This window comes from Amblyomma americanum, chromosome 4 (genome assembly GCF_052857255.1).
Source record: "Amblyomma americanum isolate KBUSLIRL-KWMA chromosome 4, ASM5285725v1, whole genome shotgun sequence".
Taxonomy (NCBI): domain Eukaryota; kingdom Metazoa; phylum Arthropoda; class Arachnida; order Ixodida; family Ixodidae; genus Amblyomma; species Amblyomma americanum.
In genome coordinates, this window is record NC_135500.1 from 207,202,377 (window position 1) to 207,228,557 (window position 26,181).

Sequence of the window (26,181 nt, forward strand, 5' to 3'; positions counted from 1 at the left end):
TTTCTCTGCAGCAGTTCTCCGGATTCAAGTTCAAACATTGCCCATCCATGACTTAGCGAGAAAAATCTGCGCTGGCCACAATAATGTGTTGTAAGATGGCGTCTAAGATGGAGACATAGTGGTGTGGAGCGTTTTGCTGGTTTAGCTTTGTCGCCCAGTAAAACACCAGGGGAAGCAAGTTTTAGCCACAAAATGTAGCGCACGCGACAGCATGTCGGACTCCACGAGAAGTTTGCACGATTCGGAGAAATACGCAACGAATAGAAAGCTTTTTGTTGGCATTTCCGGCTTTACCACACACATTTATCGTGGTGTTTTAAACATGTAGCCTCTAAATGACGCTACGTACTTTGTCGCACTCAACAAGGCTCAGAAGGGAGGCCATGATTTCCTCTTTCGATTATCCAGTCGGTACTGTGCGCTAGTGGTGTGGTGTGGCGTTGTGTGGCACAGAAAGTTAGCGCAGAAAGTGCTCACACAGCCAACTTTTCACTCACGTCATCTATTGATGGTGAACATTACCAACGCACATCAGCGTAGGCAGTTATTTGTCCACGTCCTAATGTACTCCACTTCCGTTCTGAGCACCTGTCCCTGGTAGGGTAAACTAAGAACACGCAACCTTGACCCTCTGTCCATGTAAAGACGGGCTTGGTGCAAAAAAATATAGCATCGCTACACAAAGAAATAAAACTGGAGGTGGACACCTAAACCCCGTCCTAAGGATATGACGCAGTAGCGTTGATGGGTTATAATGCCCGTATATGCGGAATTAGTCATTCTCTACTTAACACTTATAGGTCCCTGGGAGTCCTCGTACCACTCGTGGAGCACTGGTGCAGCGGTTAAGCGACGCGCCACTTCTCTGCGATGGCAGGTGCTGCCACCGGCGGACCTTGTGAGACCTAGGCTGCTCTTCCGGAGCAGCCTCTTGCGACCAATCTTTATTTAAAGGCCATCTGCTACGTTGGTTAGTTTGCTCACAGTTCGGTGGAGCAGGTTGTCATGATGTCACATAATCACGTGACCTAGGTGACCCACTTGCCACCTAGGTTGTTTCTTCGGGGATTTTCGTGGATTTTTTGCTCACTGCCAACGATGCAGACGATGTCGCCATATTTTCTGCGACACGGGGCCCTTAATGCTGTCGCGTTAGAATGTGACTACGGTCACCGGGCATGCCTTTATAGCATTCCCCACGCTCAAAAATACCGGACCGCCGGGAGAAAGTGCAATTTGCGTCAGATGAGGTAGCGTCTCAGGAGAGCTTGCATATGAGCAAAGTATTTTATTGCAATTTTGCAGCTGGAGTACTTACCCTCTTGCTCTTCACGCGCAATGTTGCGGATTGAGTGGATGCACAAAACTGGAAAGCTTGCGTGCAGTGAAAGCAGCAAAGACGATAAGACACGGCAGCTTCGTCAAGTTACCCCGTCGTGGGCGTTCCGCTTTATTATTTTCTGTCGAGATGGCACGCCATAACATAATTGTGATCTCGGATTTTGCGGCTCATAAGATTACACTCCAGTTACCTGAGCGCGACGTAAAGCTTTGCCTTGCAACTTCCAGCTATGCAGGATTCCATGCGAAATGCCTGGCGCCTAATTTTTTGTGAAGCGCCAAGATGCTTCGCTTTGTGCCTTCGGTGAGCATCGACTTTTTATTATTTAAAAGTTGCGCGTAACGCTGTCGCACCCTGCCCACCGCTTGTCCACTAATTTTGGGCGCTTCATTCCCACATGTTTCAGGAAGCAGAGCACATCTGCACAAAGCAGAGGACCAAGAAATCAGGTTTCCTCGCACTAACACAAATTAAATTATGCAAAAAGTCTCCCGCTCTTCATAATTTGATTTCTTACTTCTCAAGCAGCGGGGTGAGTTAACGCGCCATAGTTTCCGCATTTCGCTTCTCCCACTACCTTCAAAAAGAGTCTCCCTCTAGAGTGTCTGAGTGGTGATGCAGCTGGGCTCTGAGCTTACATTTAAATTTTACTTCGCTTGCTTTTCGTGTAATTTATGAACTTCCCCTTTTCTCTCCCCGGTTGGAATGTGTAAAACGAACTGCGCTTCCTTCGTGGCTTTTAATACCATCTTCGTCAGTTTGCAGCGTTACCTTGTTTTCGGCACCATGCAAATGCGTCGCCGACGCACCACGTTAACGATAATTGCAGACGGGGAAGGAGTCGCATAAGATTTCATCCCGCATATAATCACATATAGGGCAGTAAACAAAAGCACACGTTCACCAAGGTGACAATCTTTACGACAGTTGTGCGTAGCCATGCATGAGAATGCGTTATATTATTTGCGTTAGCGCTATAAGCCTCATTGTGAAGAAAAGCTGATGTGCGTAGTATGAGGGTTTGTGTGAGTGGGTGGGTTATGTTGCCACCCTGTTTAAATAAATATATAAAGTTATCCATACTTAAAGCCGCAAGCGGGATTCAAACGCGCGCCGCCACTATCGGCGCGAACAGGTAATCTTCGCTGGTTGGTGCTGTCTACCACTCGGTACCTCTCAGTCATCACCGCAGTCTATCGCCGCTCGTAGTAAGCTGCAGGGCCCCCTCACTGTGCTCACACCGCAAGCGCTAGTTTGCGCAAAACTCAACAGATGGCGCTACAGTTTTGTGGCGCACGTGCCAGTTCGCCTTTTGAAGATATACGGAACGTTTCGCAAGTGGTTGGGCCAGCAATTTGCCTTGTGTGGTGCGACAGTTTAACTGCTTTGTGGAGGCATAAACCCAGGACATTCACTATGCATTACGATAGACGGTAATGCGAAATTTGAGCGCAGCTCTTCTCACGCCACTTGCCACCGCTGGCAGGCGGCGTACGTGTTACGCTGCTAGCCATCTCGCGGGATCTTACCGTGGCAGCCACCTACCAGGTGGCGTTTCGATCTGCTACTTGGACAACGGGTTACGCCGACAACGACGACGCCGTACGCAAGAACGGGCGTCTAAAAGCGGCGTTATAAAAATTCACGATGGTTTTCCCTGTTTTCGCATTTGACAGTGATGGTGCACCGTACCGTTCAACAGCGTGGTGAGAGACCTTCATTGACTATCTTTATACGTAGCCCTATACGCTGAAACCGATATGCGGCTTCGCTGAAAGATTTAATGACGCTGGCATCTTAAGCGCTTTAACGTGGCCACTCGATATCAGGGCGTAAGAGATGCAACAAGCTGAGTAGGTAATCTTCTGAATACAAAGTGGTTGAGCATATATACGTGAGTATAAAGGAAGCTTATGTTTTAAGGCCGAAAGTGCTGAAATATCTGCAAGAGGTTCAAACTTCGCATTTTTGCCACCTGTTAAAAACATTCTCCTGCATGCTATCGTCCCTGTTGCCGCATATTTTTATCGGAGGTTTTTTCCTTTTTATTAAGTCTGCTTCTTTGTATATTTAAATATCTGCATACCTTTGCATTATCTGCATTACCTACATACCTGTGACTTAAGCACAAACAGCATAAATTCCCACTTAATGAAAGCTCCCCTCTGCTAGTGAGAGCAAGGCGAGTAAATATAGTGATTTTCATTTTTCTTTTTGCACTGGCGAAAACGAGATAGAAGAAAATTTTCATGCATTAGCATCGATTTTAGATTATTACGTTCACGACAGGGATGATGTTCATGTGCTCTTTGCCTTGCACCTTGGTTAATGGAGAGGTGAGATATTTACTGCTGCTGGCTCAGTATTGCCCTGCATTCTCTCGACGCCTAATGCTGCGTCGCACTGAAGTTTTTTCTCACTTCGCTTCTTTCATTTCCTTATTATTCATAACATAATTTGCTGTTTATATGATGCAAGTCGAAGCCTAAATTTTCGACAGAAATGCATACTGGTTTATGATTTCTGGGGTCTAACGTCCCAAAGCGACTCAGGCTATGAGGGACGCCGTAGTGAAGGGCTCTAGAAATTTCGACCACCTGGGGTTCTTTAACGTGCACGGACATCGCACAGTACACGGGCCTCTAGAATTTCTCATCCATCGAAATTCAAACACTGCGGCCGGGGTCGAACCCGCGTCTTTCGGGTCAGCAGCCGAGCGCCATAACCACAGAGCCACCGCGGCGGCCAAATATGCATACTTCCCACTTCTTTACACTAAAATGCTGATGACAACATGCGACACGTACGGCACACTTTCGAGCAACTGAATACTTGGAACAGAATTGGTCATGTGTCCATATATAGGAAGCCAGTGAAGGCAGTCGACGGCTGCAGACGCAGTGTGATGCACTGAGCATAGAAAAAGCCCCAATGATTTCAGATGTGCGAAAATAAAAGTAAACAAACTTTTACTTAATATCGGCCCACGAAAAACGAATACAGCCTAGACGACCAGCTCGAGACGTCCGAATTTCACCCGTAACTAGAAAACTATAAATGAAAACAGGTTAAAACAACTGCTGTCTCTCTCTCTCTCCCCCCCCCCTCCTTCACCAAGAAAAAAAAACTATTCAGAAGGAGATTATTGCCCAAAAGCAAATAATTTCCTCCGAGGGATAATAAGTAAAACCAGAGATTACAACAACAAATTAGCGCAGTAAGATATAGGCTAAGTCGCTCTTTAGCGCAATGTAGGCAATCTAGTCATGCCACGTGGCGTGACATAAGCAAGCAAAAGAAATAAGTCGCTATCTGCTTGAGGTGCCGGCTAATTATCTTGTTCTTCTATATACAATAAGAGGGGCTGGCCGCGGGCCGCGAAAACGATTTCCTTCTTTCACTCAGACGTGAAGAAACTGTAGGAGTATTATTTATCTGCGCTTTGCAAACTGCGACACAAGGCTGCCTGCTGCTGGCGTTCTGAGCAAGCAACTATAGACTCCGTCTAACAACTTGTCGACAGTGTAGAGCGGTGGAAGATTCAATCTTCTATGAAATTGTAATTCATTCCAAACAGCGCATGCAAATAAAATGCAGGCCGCGCTGCAACTCGGCATTCATGAATTCTATCGACCCCTATGAGGGTTAGCGAGACCCGACACATCACTGTCATTGCTTATAATAAAGGTCGGCAAATTAAGGACTAAAAGAAACGGAAAAATTGTTTACATCCTCGATGGCAGCGCATGGTCTTAAATGCAAAGCGCTGGCTCGCATTAGCCAAACCCTGGGCAACGCCGAACCATCACTTCACTTCGACAGCGTAAAACCCGGGGTCAGTATCGAGCGAGAAGGGAGGGCCATTCCACCCAGATACACAGGAAGAACAAACAAGGGCCTGTAATGCATTCCAGAAGAGGGCAAATACGGGCTGGTTGAGGCATTTTTGAAGAAGGAAAACGAGACAGGAGAAGGATAAACACCAACGCTGACTAGCAACTAAATGGTTTATTGCTACAGGTGGGGCAGCATATAAATGAAATGAATTGAGTAAACACGCAAGAAAAACATGAGAAAAGATACCGCACAACTACACAACCCGATTGAAAACAAGCCGCGTCACTGATTAAGATACGCATGTTCCTTAGGTAATAGATTTATCTACGGGCTGCTTATACAGGTGTCACCTAGCCTTTGTATATGGCAAGCCTCCGAAATGAGACTCGATGTCTCATCTTTATATCGGGCGATGATAGTGGTCCGATTGAGATGCGTTTCGCAGTCTTGACACTCTGCGCAGTGCAATGCAAGATGGTTTCTGCGTGACCTGTTTTCTATACCTTTTGCGTGTTCACGTAGTCGATCGTTTCTGCAGCGTCTCGTCTCACCGATGTAGAAATTACCATATGAGGTCGGGATCTTATAAACAACACCAACATGACAGTTGACAAACTTCCGCTTGTGCTTCTACTGGCAGCCTTTTTTGCTGCTTCCATCCTCGTTTACATGTTTGCACAATCCATTAAGTTTCATAATCCGTCTGTAATGTAACCACACGTTGATTCGGCTTTGCCCAGAGTGCACTTATACTCACAGACGCTTTTGAAAGTTGCGGACGCAGAAGTGGGAATATCCAAGGAAGACGTAGAACCGACAGTTTTCAGAATCCATGTGCTCCTCGCAAGATTCCCGCCGTTGCTTCGGCTGGGTGTCGTCAGTCAGGATTGCGAGTGAACTCCCTGGAGGAGTGTAGAGAATGTACACGTTGGTGCAGCATGCTGAACTTATAACCGTAGCGCACATATGGACGCAAGGACGCCGGCGCGCGCACGCACGCACACCCAACAGTTGACAGCGCCAAGTTCAAATAAAATTTATGGCACGAAAGAAAGGATTACTTTAGCATAGAAGTCCCGCTGTCATACACAACGTTGGAAAAAGCATGAACAGCCACCCAGATGTACAATTCATGCTAGATATTTCCGATGCTGCGCATGTAACCGGAAATGATTGATAACTCGTGTGGCATATTATGGCATTCGGGGTTTAATGCCCCAAAGCTCCCCGCGGGCTAATGTGAAGGCCGCAAAAGAGGACTCCGCATTAAATTCTACCGCCTGGAGTTATTTTACGTGCACTAGCCTTTCACAGTCCAACGGGGCTTCACATTTATTTCTCCTCTAACGAAATTCAGCCGCCGAGCAAGAATTCAATCTCGCAACCCTGGGGTTTTGTGCCTGAGCACTTTCTCTGCTGCAGTAAACTTTGCTGGTATTTAACGCTGAGTGTGCGTGAGTCTCCTTTCTGTTCACGTCTTTATTGAGCTTCGCTTTAAAATTCAAATCCCTTGGGGAGGACGAGGAATAAATCTAAGTGAATGCTCCGGGTACAAGAATTGTAGGAAGACCAGTGGTAAACTGCGCGGCATGAGTCCATCACCTTTTACTGCACACACTTATGGAAGCTGTGCAGAAATCAGAGTGATATCTGACGCAAACCAGAAAAAAATGGCGGTGGTTTAGCCCTGGTTAAACATGTAGTGACGCGATAGCTACAGCTGGCCGAGTGGAACTTGCTGAGTTGAATGGCGAAGTCAGTCTTTCGCCGCTACGTTTCGCTGGGCGTTCCTCCTTCATCTTCGTCCCACTTGACAGGGTGCATGCGCACAGCTGTTGCAGCTCGGACTCGCCGGCTTCCGCACCACGTGGCTTGTCACGTGGCCCAACAACGTGGCGGTGGCGGCGCCGCCACCGTCACATGCTACCGTAATGTAGCTCTAGCTGCAAAACTTCAACATCCAAAGCCCCAGAAAGAATAAATTGGCTCCCAAGTAAGGGCACACGTTGATCTGTATGTTAAATTTTCGATTGCAACGACATGGCGGAAGGCATATTTTACCTGACCAAATGTGCCTAAATGAACTAGATTGCTGCAAAGCTGCTCTTGTCTGGTGTAATTCTGTGCATTTTTCATTCCGCATTTCATTTCGGCGTGAACATTAAATAACTCACTTGACTATCCGCCCTAATTCATCACTGATATTTTTCTGGTGGCGCGTTCTTCACGTATTCGCCGCGCACCAGGAACAACCACTTAGCAAGGTTTGGAGAACTGGAGAATGTAAGCCTGCGCCCATGTTTCTTCAGTGAGTTTGTTTGAATTCAAGACCCGGCGCACACCGTCTCTGCATTGAAAATATTCAACCGTGAGGGGCTCTGCATCGCGTCTTCTATTTCACTGCGCACGTTCCTATGGCTGTCACAGGAAGATGTTATCGTGTGCAGGCAACACGTATTGCCTCGGAAATGGCTGTGATCCAAACTGGAGGATCGCCAAACTATACTCGCTTTAGCTGATCTCAAAAGGAAAGGGAAGCGAGAGAGGTGGAGGGGGAGTACTGCGGCGAACGCTCACTAATGAAGTCATTTACGCTCTGGAAGTGCGTTATCGGAATAACCTGTGCGGTCTTTTGCGAATGGCAGCTAAGCGTAATGAAGAAAAGGTCGTCGTCGGCACAGCCTGCGGTCTGGTGCGGTAGCGATGGGGCTGTCGTTGGAGCCGATTTCGTTGCACTTTGTGTTTTGGCGAGTACGCTGTTCTCCGTTCTACGTCACAGAGAAAAAAAAAACAAAAAAAAACTGCGGCGATGATTCGATGTATGCAGTACTTTCTCGTGGCAACTACGCAAAACATGCCCGCTCTTTGCATAACTGCCCGTAATCGCCGGGAACCTGTCCCGTTGATTGTCTCTGGAGGCTTTTCCATCGCGATTTATCTCCTTGTTTGAGAAAATGAAGGAGAGCCATGCTTAAACCGTGAACGGAATCAGAAGATAATATATTATTTCCGCGATCCTAACCAGCTCTTTCATACTTTCGGAGCCCTGGTGGAAGGAGGACTGTACGCTATATAGAATGCAAAACTGCAGATGAATGCTGATTTTCTTTCCTGGTCGCAGACGCACGATGCGCGTTTGGGTACGAAAACTCTTTCTGGTATTCATGCCATACATCCGGAAAGCTTTTCTTATTGTTCGCTGATTCGCGTTCTCCCGTCCAAGCTACGTGACAATATGTCTTAACTTAAATGTTAATATTTTCTATTACAGAACGCTTTGCTGACATCTTATGAAAAGAAGGCTGCGCAGAGATGACGACTCACCCTCGTCTAGTGCGTCTACGTTCACTATGGCGCGAGCCCCACCGGCACATGCTGCCCTGTTTTTGCCAGAACATATAGTTGCCCCAACAACTCACTAAACTTTTGTTACTGATTATTGCCAGTAGTGCCGAAGAACACAGGCATTAATTCTTGTAAACCAGCGCAACGGCTCGAAGCCAAACAGAAAGGAACAAAACACAGCGCTGAATGGCGTCGAGCCGTTGCGCTGGTTTACAAGAACCATGTCTGACTAACTCGCCCACCAGTTCATGTTGTACAGGCATTACATACATCGCAGCAACAAGTCATGGCCAAGTTAAATAGTGTTCTTCATACAATGAGAGGAAGGTGGTGCGGCCGCAAGAATACAAGGCAACCTCTTGTCCCGAAAGCGGCAGGGTTATAAATAGGCGACAAAAAGTTTCTCGGGATCACCATAAAAAAAATCACACCGACAGCAAGGAATGACGGCGATCATACGCGGTTTGTTGCTGCGGACCGACGCTGTGGAACGTTACGTTATGTCATACGGGCCGTGCTAGGGGTAATAGATTAAATATCTACAACTGTCATGATACTCAGCCGGCAATTAGGCGTGTGTGTGTGTGTGTGTTTGTGTGTGTGTGTGTGTGTGTGTGTGTGTGTGTGTGTGTGTGTGTGTGTGTGTGTGTGTGTGTGTGTGTGTGTGTGTGTGTGTGTGTGTGTGTGTGTGTGTGTGTGTGTGTGTGTGTGTGTGTGTGTGTGTGTGTGTGTGTGTGTGTGTGTGTGTGCGTGTGTGCGTGTGTGTGTGTGTGTGTGTGTGTGTGTGTGTGCGTGTGTGCGTGTGTGTGTGTGTGTGTGTGTGTGTGTGTGTGTGTGTGTGTGTGTGTGTGTGTGTGTGTGTGTGTGTGTGTGTGTGTGTGTGTGTGTGTGTGTGTGTGTGTGTGTGTGTGTGTGTGTGTGTGTGTGTGTGTGTGTGTGTGTGTGTGTGTGTGTGTGTGTGTGTGTGTGTTTCACAATGCACCAGGGGCTTGCTTTAATTCTGCAAAATACGAGAGAGAGTTTATCCCCGCCGTAGATTTTCTTCATCTTCTTGTCACTGAATATGACGTACTCCTCGTTGCTATGTCCTCAAGAGAACGGGGCTCTTACTATGCGATTTCCTCGCCCTTAAAAAAAGACACCGCCACAGTTTCGCCATGGCCCGGCCTTGGAAAGTGAGACGGCACGTCTTCCGGGGTTTATTCTCCACCGAATCAAATTAAGTGCTTTTCCACGCGACTGCAGGTCATTTACGTTGCAAGCAGTCGAGAAATCGTCTCAGAGAAAATGTCCTTATCTCACAGTCACCAGAACCAACGGAAACAGGCCGAGTTTCCAAACTTCCGAGATGTGGTATGTCGGACCGCGAATGTGCTGTCTTTTCCTCCATTCATTTTTCCCTTTGTTGCGATAGCCTCCTTTGTGGTTTACCAGACGTAGAATGAATGAATGAAGCTGTGCTCACTAAGACGACTGGTAAGGCGGCACCTTTTTCTTGCGTTTCCTTGAAAAGCCCAATATCGCGCTGTCTGGATAGAGAAAACAGATCAGGACACTATGAGACTGTATTATTCCAACTCACGGTGGCGACTGTAGCGCAGCTTTTCAAGTGCTGTGCTGTCTCTGTACTACCCCCCCCCCCCCCCCCCCCGCCATTCCTCCGTGCAGTTTGGCAACTACTGAGCCTGTGCTCTGATTACCTCGCATTTTTCTTCTGCCCAGAAAAAAGAAAACGCAAATGAGTGTAGGCTTCCATGGTAAGTCGCGAGTTAAATTGGGAAATGAGGCTAGTGTTGCCATGGTTGTTGCTGCGGTTGTTGCGGAGAAGCATAGCTCGGTTGGATTAACTGGAATGATCAAAATACTCGGCGTGTAACTTATTCAGTAAATTAGGCATGGCAGAACATGGATTCTTTGTACTTTGTTTGTGGCTGATGTACTATTCATTTTCCTGTTTCCCGTCTGCGGATATGAACAATCCTCTGTACCCTGGCAAGAAAATTCTTAAGCCCACGTGGGTTGGAAAAACAACATAAATAAAAATTGAAGCTGCAAAATACATGCGAAAGAACTGAACAAATATATTTCTCAATGACTAGTGAGAAGAAGCAGTATGTGCGACGTCTCGTGATTATGTAGAATATCTAACTACATATGTTATGCTTGATTCGTTGTTCGTTCAAAAGATACCGCTTGTGTGTGTTCTGCGCGTCTTTCTAGGCATTTCATCCTTGTTCTGCGGTCAACGGGGAAGCAACTTCTCCCCATCTCTGTAGTAAACCGCTGAACGTTGATATTGTACACTTTCTTCTCATGAAGATGTTTGTGGGAATATGCTTGATAGTGAAAGTGATATACGACAAAAAAATTCACTAAATTTTTAGAACGAAGTTGGGTTTTTAGCCGTCCCTAATTTCATTTACCAATGAACCTGCAAAAAGTAACGCGCCATTAAGACTGCCACAAACCTCCTATTGGTTTCGGCTTTGAAAGGCGCGCAGTCCCTTCAGAGCCTGACTCACTATGGTAAATTACTACGTTCGCCACCTTGTTTATTTATACATGAACACGTCTTGTTTTATTTTTATATTTTACTACAGCAGGTGTATGAATTAGCTCCCATAATTTTTGCGTATTTAGGATCTTTCACTTTAGCCACTAGACTTCTGCAAGGAGGTAGTTTACACCTCGCATCAAACAGGGAACCTGGCAGTTACTGTCAAGCATCCGCACAAAACACCTCCATTCTCTCTCAAAGCTATAGTTAGGACCACTGTATGGTTGGTCTTATTTCCAAACGCATTGGTATTTCAGAAAAATACGTGAGTGGCCGGTGATCTCTTCTCCTCGGCGTACAATTTCCGATTTCTATGTGGATGAGACAATGACCTTCAACACCTCACAAGGTCAAACCGAATTTAGCTGCGTGGTGATATGGCCCAAGCTATGGTAGTATTACCACGTGATCACATGGCTATGACCATTGGGTAACTGACCTTGATCCTTGACCTTGACATTTGATTTGAGACAGGGGGCACATCGGCAATGACCTTCAACGCCTCACAAGGTCAAACCGAACTTAGCTGCGTGGTGGTATCGCCCAAGCTATGGTAGTATGTCCACGTGACCATATCACTATGGCCATTAGGTACCTGACCCTGACCTTTGACCTTGACCCTTGAAATTTGATTTGAGACAGCGGAGACCATGCTTAACACAGGTCTTTTTCATATAAATGGGTTCAAGCCACGTTAAACCCCGGCCATTTTTTATGCACTGCCTTGTACGTTCGAAAATGAACAATGTTTTGACTTTTAATTATTCTTTTGAGTAAAAATTGATTATCTGGCTCCTTCTGAAATTTGCTGTCGTCCGTCAGGCGGAAAAAGACGCAATAGTGGCTGCGAGAAAAGAATTTTTAAAGATTGCCCCTAGTCGTTTAAAGTTGTGACGTCTACATGCACCGAGGATTAACTGCCGTCGTTTTTAAGTGAACGGCGCTGTAGCGTAGCGTCGGCGATCCGCGCCGGAAAATTTGGCGCCGTCTAACGCAGTGGCACATGCTAAACCAGGCGGCAATGGCGACATCCGCTTTTCTTTTTTTTTTTGGTCTTCTCTAACTGGTAAAGACTCCATTGTCATCAGGGGTGGTCGCTTTGTCGTTAGAATGTCATAGAGTGCAGATGCAGGCCGACTTCATTTTTTTTTCTCACTTAGTGTCCCTTTAATGCATCCCGCCAAGTTCCATACCTTTTCATTAATGTAGTTATGACAGCGTCGAGAAGTGTTTATTGTCGAATTTGTTTTGCTCTCTGTTTTTGAACTTCAGCTTTGAACCTACAATTTTTCTTCACACGTCTTCTAGTGTTGAGGTTATTGTAGTTTCAAGCTCTCTGTTATCTTTCAGTTTTCGGTCGTACGTGAGCAGCTTTTATCAGTTATTTCACTGTTTTCTTAACGAAATGTCTATGCAAGAAAGTGCCATAAGCATTAATGATAGTATAAGAATACAACAGGTGTTTTGCAGAAGTTAAGAAAAACCCTAATCGCCGCTTATCAAGAATAAAACGAAACCCGCCTGAGTCCAGCCAAGGTGGAGTGGGGGCTTCCTGCAAACACTCTCGTTGACCTGTCTGAATGCCATAAGCCTAACTGCACAGGCCAATGCTCGCGCTAACACGCTAACACGCCGAAGGCACCAGATTCCTTTTAAAAGTGAACTGTCACGACCACGCAATAAACAAAGAGCAAGACGCGGTTGCCAAAACACAGCATCGAAAAAAAAGATACTTTCTACTGCCGATTTGTAGCTGGCCAGCGTTGCCGTCCCAACTAGTCCACAATTGCCTCACGCTTAATAACACTCCAGGCTAATGGATAGATGTGAAACCTTCGTTCCCTTCTGTCTGGTGGTTACCCTGCGTATGTGCTTCGGTTAAGGAAGCCGTGAAAGCGTGGAGTAATAGCACTGAGTGAATGACAGACATTTCTTCTGCTGGACTTCAAGTTCTCTTTGTTTTGCCATGGCTGCAGCTGAAAGCCTCATTTCTCCTCTATTCGGAACGACTTTCCGCAGAAGGGAAGCCACGCTTGCTCTGAGGCTTATGAGATTTTATGTTTGTCTTAATAGCGTCCAAGACAAAACAGCCATATTGGCAGCAATGACGTGGTTCCTGATTATAATTATCAAGGGCCCACGTGTTCGTACCCAGTTATTCTTAAGCTGACCTCATTCGTTCACACGACGCTTGTCTTCCAATCTGTCTTGACAGCATATGTATTATACACGTGAAGTAGCGCAATGCCCAGAAGGAGAGCAGCGGAAGAGAGGAAACCGACACAACACAGCTGAGCACGATCTGATGGGCGAGTCGGTTATGCATGATCCTGTATCTCTTCAGTAACAGCGTGGTTGAGGCGTCCGTTACTAACGGAGTGGTGGAAGTGTCCGCCCACCATCGCGGTGGCTGAGTGGTTAGAGCACTCGGCTGAGCCGGAGTACTCGGGTTCGAACTCGGACGCGCGGTGGGCTCGTTTCTTTTTTAATTTTTTTTAATTGGTTTTGGGGGAAAGGAAATGGCGCAGTATCTGTCTCATATATCGTTGGACACCTGAACCGCGCCGTAAGGGAAGGGACAAGGGAGGGAGTGAAAGAAGAAAGGAAGAAAGGTGCCGTAGTGGAGGGCTCCGGAATAATTTCGACCACCTGGGGATCTTTAACGTGCACTGACATCGCACAGCACACGGGCGCCTTAGCGTTTTTCCTCCATAAAAACGCAGCCGCCGCAGTCGGGTTCGAACCCGGGAACTCCGGATCAGTAGTCGAGCGCTCTAACCACTGAGCCACCGCGGCGGGGCAATACTAACGGAGTGGTGGAAGTGTCCGCCCACCATCACGGTGGCTGAGTGGTTAGTGCACTCGGCTGAGCCGGAGTACTCGGGTTCGAACTCGGACGCGCAGCGGGCTCGTTTCGATGAAAGAAATTTGAAAATTGGTTTTTGAGGAAAAGAAATTGCGCATTATTTGCCTCAAATCTCAGTGGACACCCGAACCGCGCCGTAAGAGAAGAAATAAAGGAGGGACTGAGAAGAAAGGAAGAGGTGCCGTAGTGGAGGGCTCCGGAATAATTTCGACCACCTGGGCATCTTTAACGTGCACTGTCATCGCACAGCACACGGGCGCCTTTTTCGTTGCGCCTCCATCGATACTCGATTGGAAAACGTTTATTGTCAGCACCATTTCCTAGTCGGCACTATACTAGATTGCTTCGAGCCTATGGCTCTCGGCGACCTTGTGACCCCATACTCAGTGGCCCGGACTTGCGTCAACTGGCCTGAGCTGACCAGCATAGCCTCCCACCGCTCTAGAGAAGGGACTGGTAGTAGGTCCGCCGGTGGCGGCGCCTTTTTGTAGCTCCATAGAATGTGATCGTATGTTAGAAGAAACGTAGAACAAACGTTTGCGACACCGCCGTGTCAAACACATGATCGGCACGCAGCAGGTCATGCCTTTCTGCTGTTTTTAATATTGTAGAGTTTTCCGGAGCCCTTCACTACGGCGTCCCTCATAGTCTGAGTCACTTTGGGACGTTAAATCCCCATAAGCTAAACTAACGAAACAAATATTGTAGAGCGGGGTAATTAATTCCTCTCAGGGTTTGTAATTCTGGCCTAGTTGATGGAACATTCCCAGCAAGTGAAACAAACATCATACGAAGGCAAATTTATTGATGTTTTGTGTGCAGTTATTCATTTCGGACAGTTCCAGTTCTACTCTAACAGAAGGCGGCAGACAAGCTGACATTGCACTATCAAAGAAAACCATTATTTTCGGCCTATGAAAGCCAAACACATTCTTGTGATGAAAATACAATTGTGCTGTGCAGTGTTCTTGCTGTAGTTGGTTATACAAGCCCCTTTTTCCTGTCAAAAACCTTCAAGCGAGGCAGCGTTCAAAATATGTTGAACAATATCTTGGAATTATCTGCAACGCAGTCACTGTGCATCAAAAGCGCATCAACCACGGCAAGTAACGGAGACACAGACAAGCGCTTGCCTGTGTATCCGTTCTATCTTGTCTTTGATGCGCTGTTGACGCGCAACGAATGCGTACCGAGTCGGCCCAAATTTGACCTTTATTTACTGCGACGCAGTGACTTAGTAACGGGTCCTTTGACTGGGGCTACCATAAAGCAGATTCCACGCAATGCTTCAAGGCCTACACAAGCGCATTGTGAGCTCGCCACGGTCATGTCTTGCAGCACTCAAGAATTAATCCTTTAAATCCCAACGGCAACATGTGGGGCCAAAAAGTATGATCATATTATTAATCATACAGTAGAAGTAATGCTGCGATATAGCATTCAAATAGTGCTGCCATGTCAGCTCTGACATTTTAGCCTGAACTTGGGAATCATGCTGGCAACAAGAGGAAATCTCCTGAAGCAGAAAAGTACTGAGCAGCCGTTCCACGGCATTATGTTCTGGAAGCAAGTTTGGTTTAATATCCTGAAGCTACAATCTAAATGTAAAAATTCTTATAAGAGAGTAAAAAGGGACTGCGCTGTTCTCTCGCGAACTCCCGTTTAGGGACAGGGTATGCTGCCTATGTCCTGGAGCAGATTTCAATCGCTAAATATACAGAATTCTTACTCTTTACAACGGGGGCATATTCCCACTGGAAAGCATAGTAACTTCATGCCGTTAGCAATGAGATGAGGCTTTAAACGCGTATCCAGAGGTCGTCACGTCAGCAAATCGAGGAGGCTAAGATCTCGGTTAAAATCTTTGTAACCGCTAGAACTTCGCTTACTTTGGAGGTGGAATTCGTTTTCGTGGCCAACCGTAAATATTCCGTACTTTTAGTGATAGAAATTGCCTCAGTGTTTGGGCAGCATACCCAGCCCCGTGATTCGTAACTATCGTCCAATTTCTATACTGCCAGTGTTCTCGAAGGGTATAGAAAAATTAATGCATGGTAGGGTACTATCGTTCTTTGAAAAACATAACCTGCTCCTTGACTTTCAGCACGGGTTTAGAAAGAATCGATCCACTGAAACAGCATTACTGACTCAAAAAGAAATCATTATAGATATGTTTCAAAATAAGGAAATAGGTGCAGGCATACATATAGATTTTACTAAGGCTTTTGACTTGATAAACCACAGAATTTTACTACATAAACTGGCAAGCTATGGTGTACGAGGAAAAGCTCACGATCTTATTAAATGGTATTTGTCGAACAGAAAACAATATGTTGAATTTAAAAATTCGTTGTCCTCAATACAAAATATTTATGCAGGAGTCCCCCAAGGGAGTATACTGGGACCGCTCTTATTTTTAATCTATATAAATGATATTGTGCAATGTGTAACTGTTGGAAAGATTGTATCCTACGCTGATGACATTTCGGTGTTCATAAGCGGGAGATCAGAAAGTGACATTGAAGAGAAAGCAACCAAGACACTGAGTGCATTAAATACATGGGCAAAATCAAATTGTTTAAAGATTAATTCTAAAAAGACAAAAATAATATTGTACTTTCCAAAAGGAAAGATAATTTCTAGGCCGTTGAACGTGTTCTTAAGCTCTGATATTGTTGAAATTGTAGATTCCGTTAAAATCCTTGGCGTTATATTCTCAAAGCATTTGACTTGGAATGATCATGTTGACTATATCAGATCAAAAGTGTCTTCAGCTGTCGGTGTCATGTTGCGGCTGCGCGGTACTCTTCCTGTCAAAGTTAAGCTATTGCTATACAACTCATTAGTTCTTTCTCTTTTGCAATATTGTTGTACCGTTTGGGGCACTACGGGTGTCACAAATTTATCCAAGCTTCACCTTCTTCAAAAAAGAGCTGTAGGATGCATTGCTGGTGTTCCTTATTGTTCCCCCACACATGACTTGTTTTTAAAATATGAAATCCTGCCAATCTATATTTTAAACAATTATAGACGTTAATGATATATAAACGCTCTTCACAAAGTGATGAACATTATATTAGTCATCTGGCAAAACTTGAGAAAAACACGCATATCCTGCAGACTAGACATAAAGAAATTTGGTTAGTGCCGACGCCTAGGGCATATTATACCGATCAGTCTCTTTCTTATTTTGTTCCAGTATTATTAAATAAATTAAACAAAGAATTGTTTGACCCCTTTCAGCATTGAAGTGATGTTATTAAGCGATTTTTTCTTAGCAAGATTACGTAATATTGCATTCAGTTTGAACCTATACCTGTTATTTTTTTTTTTCGTTTCCCCATGACCATTTATTTGTTTTTCTAATACCTATGTTTGTGCTGTAATGCATAGCGCTGCTTTTTTACAAGGTGTTTTGTTATTTTGTTTAAGTGTTTATTTGGAAAATTGAAAATCTCTGTCTGTGTACTGTACTGCCAAGTTGATAAAGGGGGCAGGACCTCTGTCAAGCTTACGAGCTTTTAGTCCTGTCTCCTCTGTCCGAGAGAAAAATAAAGACTGAATGAATGCAGTGGAGGACAGCTTATTCCATTTTTACTCCTTTCGTGTTTAGAGCATATGCGTGGGCTATGACAGACGCCCTAGCGGAAGACTTCGGATTGATTTCTAACACTGGGGGTTATTGAAGCGAAAGCTTCACTACGCTAGGTAAAGCCGATTTCGCCGTGCGTTACCGGTTGACCTTCAATGAGCCAGAGGTCAAGTGTGGCTATAGTCCTTACCATATGTGGTCCATCATGGCCTTTGACCTTTCGATTTGCCGGTAGAAGGCGGTTGAATAATCACGTGACAATCGCGTGATGTCGCGCGATGGAAACTGCCGTTGTGACGTCAATCTGGGGTGGAATATATTGGCCGCAGCGTTCATTGGGTGACCAACTTTTCGCGATCAACCATTAATTTAACTGTCACCTGACAGGGTGGCAAGGTGGGCGCGCTGCCTATCCAGTGTGCGGAACGCACTGAACGCTACAGTCGCCAAGCCGCGTCTAATTGCTCGATACACCAAAGCGTTCGCTCTCTAACCAGGTTCAGCTGTAGTTAAAGCGCAGCTAATTTTTTTTATTGTACAGTGACATCGCAAAGTGCAAAGGCATTTCTGCATTTTGCCTTCACTGAAGCGGCGGCTGCGTTTTTATGGAGGAAAAACGCTAAGGCGCCCGTGTGCTGTGCGATGTCAGTGCACGTTAAAGATCCCCAGGTGGTCGAAATTAATCCGGAGCCCTCCACTACGGCACCTCTTCTTCCTTTCTTCTTTCACTCCCTCCTTTCTCCCTTCCCTTACGGCGCGGTTCAGGTGTCCAACGATATATGAGACAGATACTGCGCCATTTCCTTTACCCCAAAAACCAATTATTATTATTATTTACTGAAATGTGGCAGTGGCGGCGGTAGTTTGATCTCGGGGCTTACTTCTGAGTATCCTAACGCCATAGCCACTGCGCCGAAAGCAGCGGGGTCCGCGTCGTTCATATCGATGATCGCATCTCTATTATGACAGCAACCAGCGCAAATGAATAGGCTAGCTGGTGGTACAGTGCCTTTGGGTAGTTCACCTTCATTCTTGGTCTGGTGCTTCAGACTGCCACCAGACGCCATAATGAGAGCCAAGCGGCGGCAACTGACTACAGGGGTAATCCCATCCGCCGTAAGGCCATTTTCTGAAGCACGTAGCTACCAGGGACATCGGCCAGGCCTTGTCGGCTGACACTGAATCACCATAAAATAAATTACCAGTGCATGCTAAGCAAAAAGAACTACACTGAAGGAATGGCTATTAGGAATAAAGAAAAGAGAAGACAAATTCTAAAGGCTCGAACTAAAACTCACGAAAGTGAATGAATAATAATAATTGTTTTTTGGGGGGAAAGGAAATGGCGCAGTATCTGTCTCATATATCGTTGGACACCTGAACCGCGCCGTAAGGGAAGGGATAAAGGAGGGAGTGAAAGAAGAAAGAAAGAGGGAGGTGCCGTAGTGGAGGGCTCCGGAATAATTTCGACCACCTGGGGATCTTTAACGTGCACTGACATCGCACAGCACATGGGCGCCTTAGCGTTTTTCCTCCATAAAAACGCAGCCGCCGCGGTCGGGTTCGAACCCGGGAACTCCGGAGCAGTAGTCGAACGCCCTAACCACTGAGCCACTGCGGTGGGGCAAAGTGAATGAATCATTTGACTTTTTGGAACGTCCCGTGATGCTTTGAATGCGTCGCACTGAGAGTGATCAAACAATTTTCAGTGAATCGGTTAATGCTGTATTCGTGAGTAACGTGTAGAAGAGACTTAAATTAGGTGTTTGACTTTTTGTACTAGGTTTCATAGATTCCATGCAGATCCCTGGTTTAGTTGCTTAATTCCATGCACACCTATAATGTTTGTAAAATCCACTATCGAGGGGCCTATATAAACGAAATGGCAAGAAAGCACGCGCTGAACTTTCAAAGCAAAGTATTCAACCACAACAGCGAATAAAAACAATCGGCATTGCTGTCTGCGTTGTATTACCACCTGAAATGAATGCCGGAGACACATGGTTACGATGGCATCTGTCCAACAGCAAAATACGCGTTTATTACTCGAAATTTGATTTTAAATACTTCCAGCAGGTCTTTACAAGCTCGTGACATCGTTACCCAAAAGGCCGGGCTGCCGTCGTTTTGAAGTGAATGACAGAGTAGCGTATACTTTAGGATCCACGCCCGAAAACTGGTGAGGACGAACGCATATTACTTGCGATATCAGACTGTGATAGAGACATCGGTATTTTTTTCTTTTCAAACTTATAAAATCTCCGTTTTCAGTGTGAGTTTCTATATGACGAGTCCCATAATTCTATACGTTACCCTATGAATTAGGGAAGCTTGTATGGAGCGTATGGAGTCGATACGGACTATATCTGTAACACGTATGGAGCCTTACGGACTTCACATATAGTTATGCACACTATTTAGAGCTGGTATGGGAATAAATGGAATGCTTATAGACTCTTTACAGAAGAGATATGGATTTCCATATATTTTTCTATACCTTATGGACTCCCTATTCAAATATTTCCGTACCAGCGGCTCGGACGGAACGTTTCATTACAGAGTGGCCTCTCTCAAGATCAGAACACGGTAGCCAGCCTATACAGGCAAACTTCTATTCGTCCTCGATCTCCTTTCAATATATGGTGATAACGATGGTCTTTATTTACGACCGTTCGTTTTTCTGTACGCCCCAATCCCACCCTCTTTTCTAAGTTTTCTTGTTTCCCTGAAATTTTGCTGTTCTGCCTCGCCAACGGTCATCCCAAGGCAAAAAAGGAAAGAAACGAAAAAAAAAAACGCTTTACTTTGATGATTTATATTCTAGCCGCGGTTTCACATATGACTGCATTTTTTTTTTTTGCATCCTTGTTACTAAAAGCACTTTTTTATCGCGGTCGATAGCTATAGACCACATGCCTATATGTATGTCCCTAGCCCGTCTTCAAGAAAAATGACTTAGAGCTACTGTAGCCATAGCTTATTTAGTTATTCATGTCAGCGTATTGTTTCTTTGCTGCAACTCCATTTTTATACATAGTATTGTTCATTAAGTGTTAAATATAGAGTGCAGCAATGCAGCCAGCGGCAATTCTTTCTAGTATTTTTCAATATTGTCATCATTTCTTATACCCTTAACTGTTCAAAGGGCATGCATGAGGGGACTATATAAACGCAAGAGATGTCACACGAACATCACCGAATGTCATGTAGTCACAAATATAATAAATATTGTTGTATTGTTACTAATAAAAATTAGAAAAGGAATTCGCTCAGCGCTAGCTGATTCCTAACTGTGCATATTCATGTTAACTGGTCCCAGCGGCAACGAGATTTTCCCCTTTGAAGACAGTAAAGGTTGTATGAAGCTTGATGGTGATTTCAACAATTTTATTTGGAAGCGAAACAAAATAAAAGAAGGTCCTCAAGGGTGGGCTCCTATTTGTCTAAGAGTCCACGTGCCTAGGCTTCACGGAGAGCTCTGTCCATTAGCCATGTTTAGCCAGCTGGTCGAGAAACTCTCAGAGCGGCCTCCCATGAGGAGTGTGATGGGTTGGGTGGCCTTGGCCGCCACTGATATTGAGCAGAGTGGGAGAGTAAAGGTTGGGTGAGATGTCGCAGTTGATCTGCAATTGCTCCCAGACCACACTGTACTTTGAATCTAGAGTATGGCGAGGTGGTGGGAGTGTGGAGCGACTGTTTTAACTGGATAGCGTTAAGGCTGCTGTTCTGCACAAACTACGGCGTCGTCAAAAAAAAAAAAACAGCCGGGCTAGGGTGGCCCAGGTGGCCACCCTATGGCTAACCTGGGGAACGAGAATCTGTTCGGCCTCCCACACGTACCCGCCATGGTTGTCAAAAAGGGCTGGTCACGTTACCTTGTCAAGTCGGCCTATGTCACGTGACCTCGTGGCGTCATCAAAATCTTCCCACCGTATTGTGAGCAAACTGCCCACCGCGGCAGGTATCAGTTAAATTATTAATTGGTAGCAACTGGTCACTTGGGAAGAGCAACGTGCCGATGTTTCATAAATTGCTTGTTTTTTTTTAGTAAGAATGCGCACTGAGGTGAATAGAAAGTCTGCAAAGCCTGGCAACTAACGTTCCACCGAATGAACTTCTTCCTTGGGTTGTAAAAAATTTGACAAGCGTAATGGTACTGCCTAGAAATTCTCCTTTTTTTAAAATACAACTTATATCGACTCTTACATTATAGTAACTTTGAATACTGAGCATGCGAATGCGCCGATGGTAATGCAGTGCCCTCTCTGTGATGGACGCTAAACCCTTTATTCGAAAGTAGACTCTTGAGATCGATACGGCACGCTTGTTCTGCTCGTTTTCTTTTCGATTTCAACGCGGTGGCGCTACCAGTCATGGGCAACCGGCGATGAATGTTTCTAGTACTTGTGGTTCCACCTAGCGTGTACGAGTAGCAACGCAGGCGGCCTAGATGTGCTCGGGATATAAAGAGGAATCTCGACCTCGGCCAGGCGGCGCTCCGAAAAATAGGTGCCCTTTTTGGCGGGAATTTCATAAAGTGGCGCTTGGACCGTTGTCTCCGCGCCCTGGAAAACCTCGAACGGGCAGTGTTGTTGTTCACTGGTCATGAAGAGATGAGCTTGCGCACAGGCTTACCTTACATAAATCGACAAAAGGCAAAGCCCAGAAACAAAAAAGGAGACCGTAGGTGCGATGCTTCGCACAATATATAATTGGTTTTTTGGGAAAAGGAAATGGCGCAGTATCTGTCTCATATATCGTTGGACACCTGAACCGCGCCGTAAGGGAAGGGATAAGAGAGGGAGTGAAAGAAGAAAGCAAGAATTAGGTGCCGTAGTGGAGGGCTCCGGAATAATTTCGACCACCTGGGGATCTTTAACGTGCACTGACATCGCACAGCATAAAAACGCAGCCGCCGCGGCCGGGTTCGAACCCGGGAACTCCGGATCAGTAGTCGAGCGCCCTAACCACTGAGCCACCGCGGCGGGGCCATGCTTCGCACAAAATATCCATGCCCCAAGTACAAGCGTTCGGAATTCACCCAAGATACACAGGCTTCCTTTTAACACAAGGAAATCAGCTGCTTACTTTTGACCCCTCTATTTTGACTGAATTTTGGCTCAAAGCGATTGTACACGTCCCCCCCCCCCCCCCCCGTAGTCGCCAAAGACAAACGGCACGTTGCATGAAAAACTAGTATTTCAAAACGTACAAATCATGAACTGAACTCATTTTCACCATCAGTCGAAGCGATAATGAAGACGTCGTTATGTCATATTCTAACTTCAAATAAAGTCGACCAACGTTATCTTTTTTATTCAGGACCCGTTCATTTGACGAATCAGCCTGTTTACGAATTTAAAGTCGAACTACAACATCATCCGCAGCGATGTTCACCTTTGAATGTAGAAATTTCCGGTATGAAGAATAGTTGTGCCATCTGTGGGCAAAGAGCGTAACGATACTGCTCAGGAATCTTCGATCCGCTGAGGCTAGTGTTTTGTCCGCCTGTACAAAGATGGCGCATAACCGACAAAGACTGCAATACTTTTCTCCCCTCCTTTATGCTTTCCTACGTGCTATCGGTAACAAAAGTGGTATACTCCACGCAGCGGGAGCCGAAGCGACAGAAAACTGCATTGTAACGCCATCTACAGGCCGCATCTGAGATCGAGGCAGCCAATGGGAGCCCTTTATTATCTGCAGGCATGTCGCCTGACTCGTTTTAATGTTTCATGCTTTAGATGGCATTACGATGCAGTTTTTCATTGCTCCGGCTCCCGCTTCGTGGAGTATGCCACTTTTGTTCCCGATACTACGTGCCGACGTATTTTGGTTTATTTACTCCACGACATGCGAAGCCAAAATCGATTGCACCATAAGTTGCTACAATGAGCAAAAGTTGAGCCAAAGCAGGCGGCTTATAGCCGAGAGATGCTTTTGGCGACAACGAGAAAACTTATGCTGAGTCCAAAGAACCCTAGGTGGTCGAAATTCCCGGAGCCCTTCACTACGGCGTCTCTCATAGCCTTAGTCGCTTTGGGACGTTAAGCGCCCATAAACCAAACTTATGCCGAGTATGCCGAGTGCGGCGGAACCTAGCAGTTCTTATCGCCTTGAATTTATCACAGTGGAATAATGGGATAGGTGCCGGAACGGCGGCCTCTTGCAGTGGCGTCGCCAGACAGTTTCTTCTGGAGGAGCTCGACCCAAATGGTCGGGTATAGGGAGGAGCTTGGCTGCAATGGCACGAAATGAAACAACGCAAGCAAAGCGGATAAAGGAAAGCAGATAGAAGAGAACACTACCTCCTTCTCTGATGATGCTGGAACTCAGCGGCCTTCCCGGCGTCCCTTTTCTGCCTTTCTGAGAAATAAGCGGTCCGGCTGATTGGGTGAAATTAGGGGTCAGTGCGCTATCGCGTCACTTCGGCCTGCTATCACATATTCGCAGCTTATCTTGTGGCCAACCGCTGTGCATACAAATTCGTGACTCGAAACATAGCCGTTTTGGAGGAGTACATCATCGAATTTTATTTTCCTTCCTTTTTAATTCCTTCGGTCAGTTCTCCTGAGTGCAGGCGCGGAAGAGAGAGGCAACGAAAGAAACAGTGTGGAGATGCCTCGCCTCTACAATCGGCTTAAATATGAGAACCATTTTAGTATAAAAATCAAAAGCGAATATCTCTGCATTTTGTCTGTTTCAGTATCTTGGATTCCTTCCGTTTTACAAACTGTGTGGCTGCAGGGAGTGTCGTGGGGAGCCGAAAATCTGGCTTATTTCACAAGTGCTTTCTTAAATCGAGCCTCTCTGCTGAGGGGAACGGAACTATTCAATAGTGGGCGTCTCCTGCCTAAAACTGCACTTTCTGATGCTTAGTGAAGGACCCCTGTTGGGGCCTTCGGCGTTTCTTCTTCGGTGCAGATCTTCTCGTTCGCGATCGGGACGATCGCTCGGCGGCCCCGAGTAGTGTTGTTGTTGTTGTCTCCAAAGCAATGGCACATATCCACGGTGGGGCATTGGCCAGGGTTTGGTGCAGATCTAAACAGGAGATAATTCATCGGGGTTTATCTCAAGCGGTTATCATCTATCACATCTATGAGATGTTTCAGGAAAGCCTGCCTGCCACTAGTAGTGTGATGAAACTCCCCAAATCTGTTTCGTTGAATCTTTGCGGGGCCCACTCAACGTGCGAATACCTGAAATTGTTCCGGTGCGGTCCATCCCCGCAACTGTGTCTATCATCTACGATGACATTTATCCATGTAATGCAAAATTACTGCCTTTCTCATGGTTAAATGGTATGTTGCAGGGTTATTTGTCGACCTTCAGCTCACATGTTGCAATTGCGACTGATGGCTCGGTGTGTGCAGAAAAGGCAGGTGTAGGTATTTACTCCCAGTCCCTTTGCTGGTCTTTTTCTCTCCGTCTCCAAGATTTCACTCCTATCTATCTGGCTGAGTTTCTAGCAGTGGTTCTCGCTCTGCGAAAGGTACCAATTTCTTTATCAGCAGTAATAATAATTACGGACTCGTTATCTTTATGCACTTCTCTCTCGGCGTCCACTGAATCGCAGCTCTTTCGGATACTAAAATTCCTGATCCCTCCACACATCACATCAATTCGATTTCCTTGGGTTCCTGGGGGTCTTCTATTAAATGAATCAGCTGATGCTTTAGCGAAGGCAGCCCTGAGTGGAGCGATTGTTGACCCGCTTCCAACAACTGCTTACATCATGGCGGCACGCTTTCGACGGTACACTGTAATGAACGAATTGGGCGCATCAGCGCTTACTTCCTTGGACGACTTCCAGCACCTACTGTTCCCTTGGAGAAGCTCAGTCTGGCGATCGCGCAATCTTGAAGTTTCCTTCACGAGGCTTCGTTGCCGGGTGCCGCAACTAAATTTTTACCTCTACAGGCCTGGTCTGGCGATCTCCCCATTGTGTCCGTATTGCGCGGAGCCGGAAACAATAGAGCACTTTCTTCTTTTTTGCCGTCGCTACTCATCGCTGAGGAGGCGACTATTAGAAGTTCCAATACAGAATCTCAGTTTGCGCCTGTCTTCAGCGGTTGTTCTGTCTCTTGGCGCTTCTATGCTTGGCCATACCAATGGGAATGTTTGCTCTGCCGTTCAAAATTATCTCCTAGAATCAAAACGTCTACCATCATGAGCTTTCGTCCTGCCCATCCCATTATCAGCTTCTCTATATTGGTTTTTACAACCACTTATAGTAATCCCTACCCCTTCTTTGCCTAAATTTTAGTTTGTATGACCCCCTAACCTCCTGCAACCACCTCGGCTACGGAAACTGTGCGATCCAAATTTTGGTAGGTCATCCCATGCTTGCCACATGCAACTGGTCATTTAAATAGTCACCGCCTGGTTATGGCCAATCCCCCTTGTGGGTATGTGCCATTGTGTGAGGTCAACAACAACAACAACAAGACGACGAACTGTGTTGTGGCGCGAAGCCGTCCATTAAAATCATTCTGTAACCATCTGTCATCTCGTCTCAGCCATCGGCTTGCTATCACGTAACAATATCAACCACTGCGCACTCTCTCATTCTGCAGGCTCTTCTCTATGGCCACAGAGGTATCGCAGCATGAAGAGATGCGCGAGGAGCAATATATGGGGTC

General features: G+C 46.0%; 1 non-coding gene across 1 annotated transcript; it reads right to left on the reverse strand.

The window, feature by feature from the left end:
* Positions 1–22,452: 22,452 nt before the first annotated feature.
* On the reverse strand, positions 22,453–22,524 carry TRNAS-ACU (transfer RNA serine (anticodon ACU)). Its single transcript has one exon. It is a non-coding gene; the product is annotated as a tRNA-Ser (tRNA).
* Between the last annotated feature and the right edge of the window lie 3,657 nt (positions 22,525–26,181).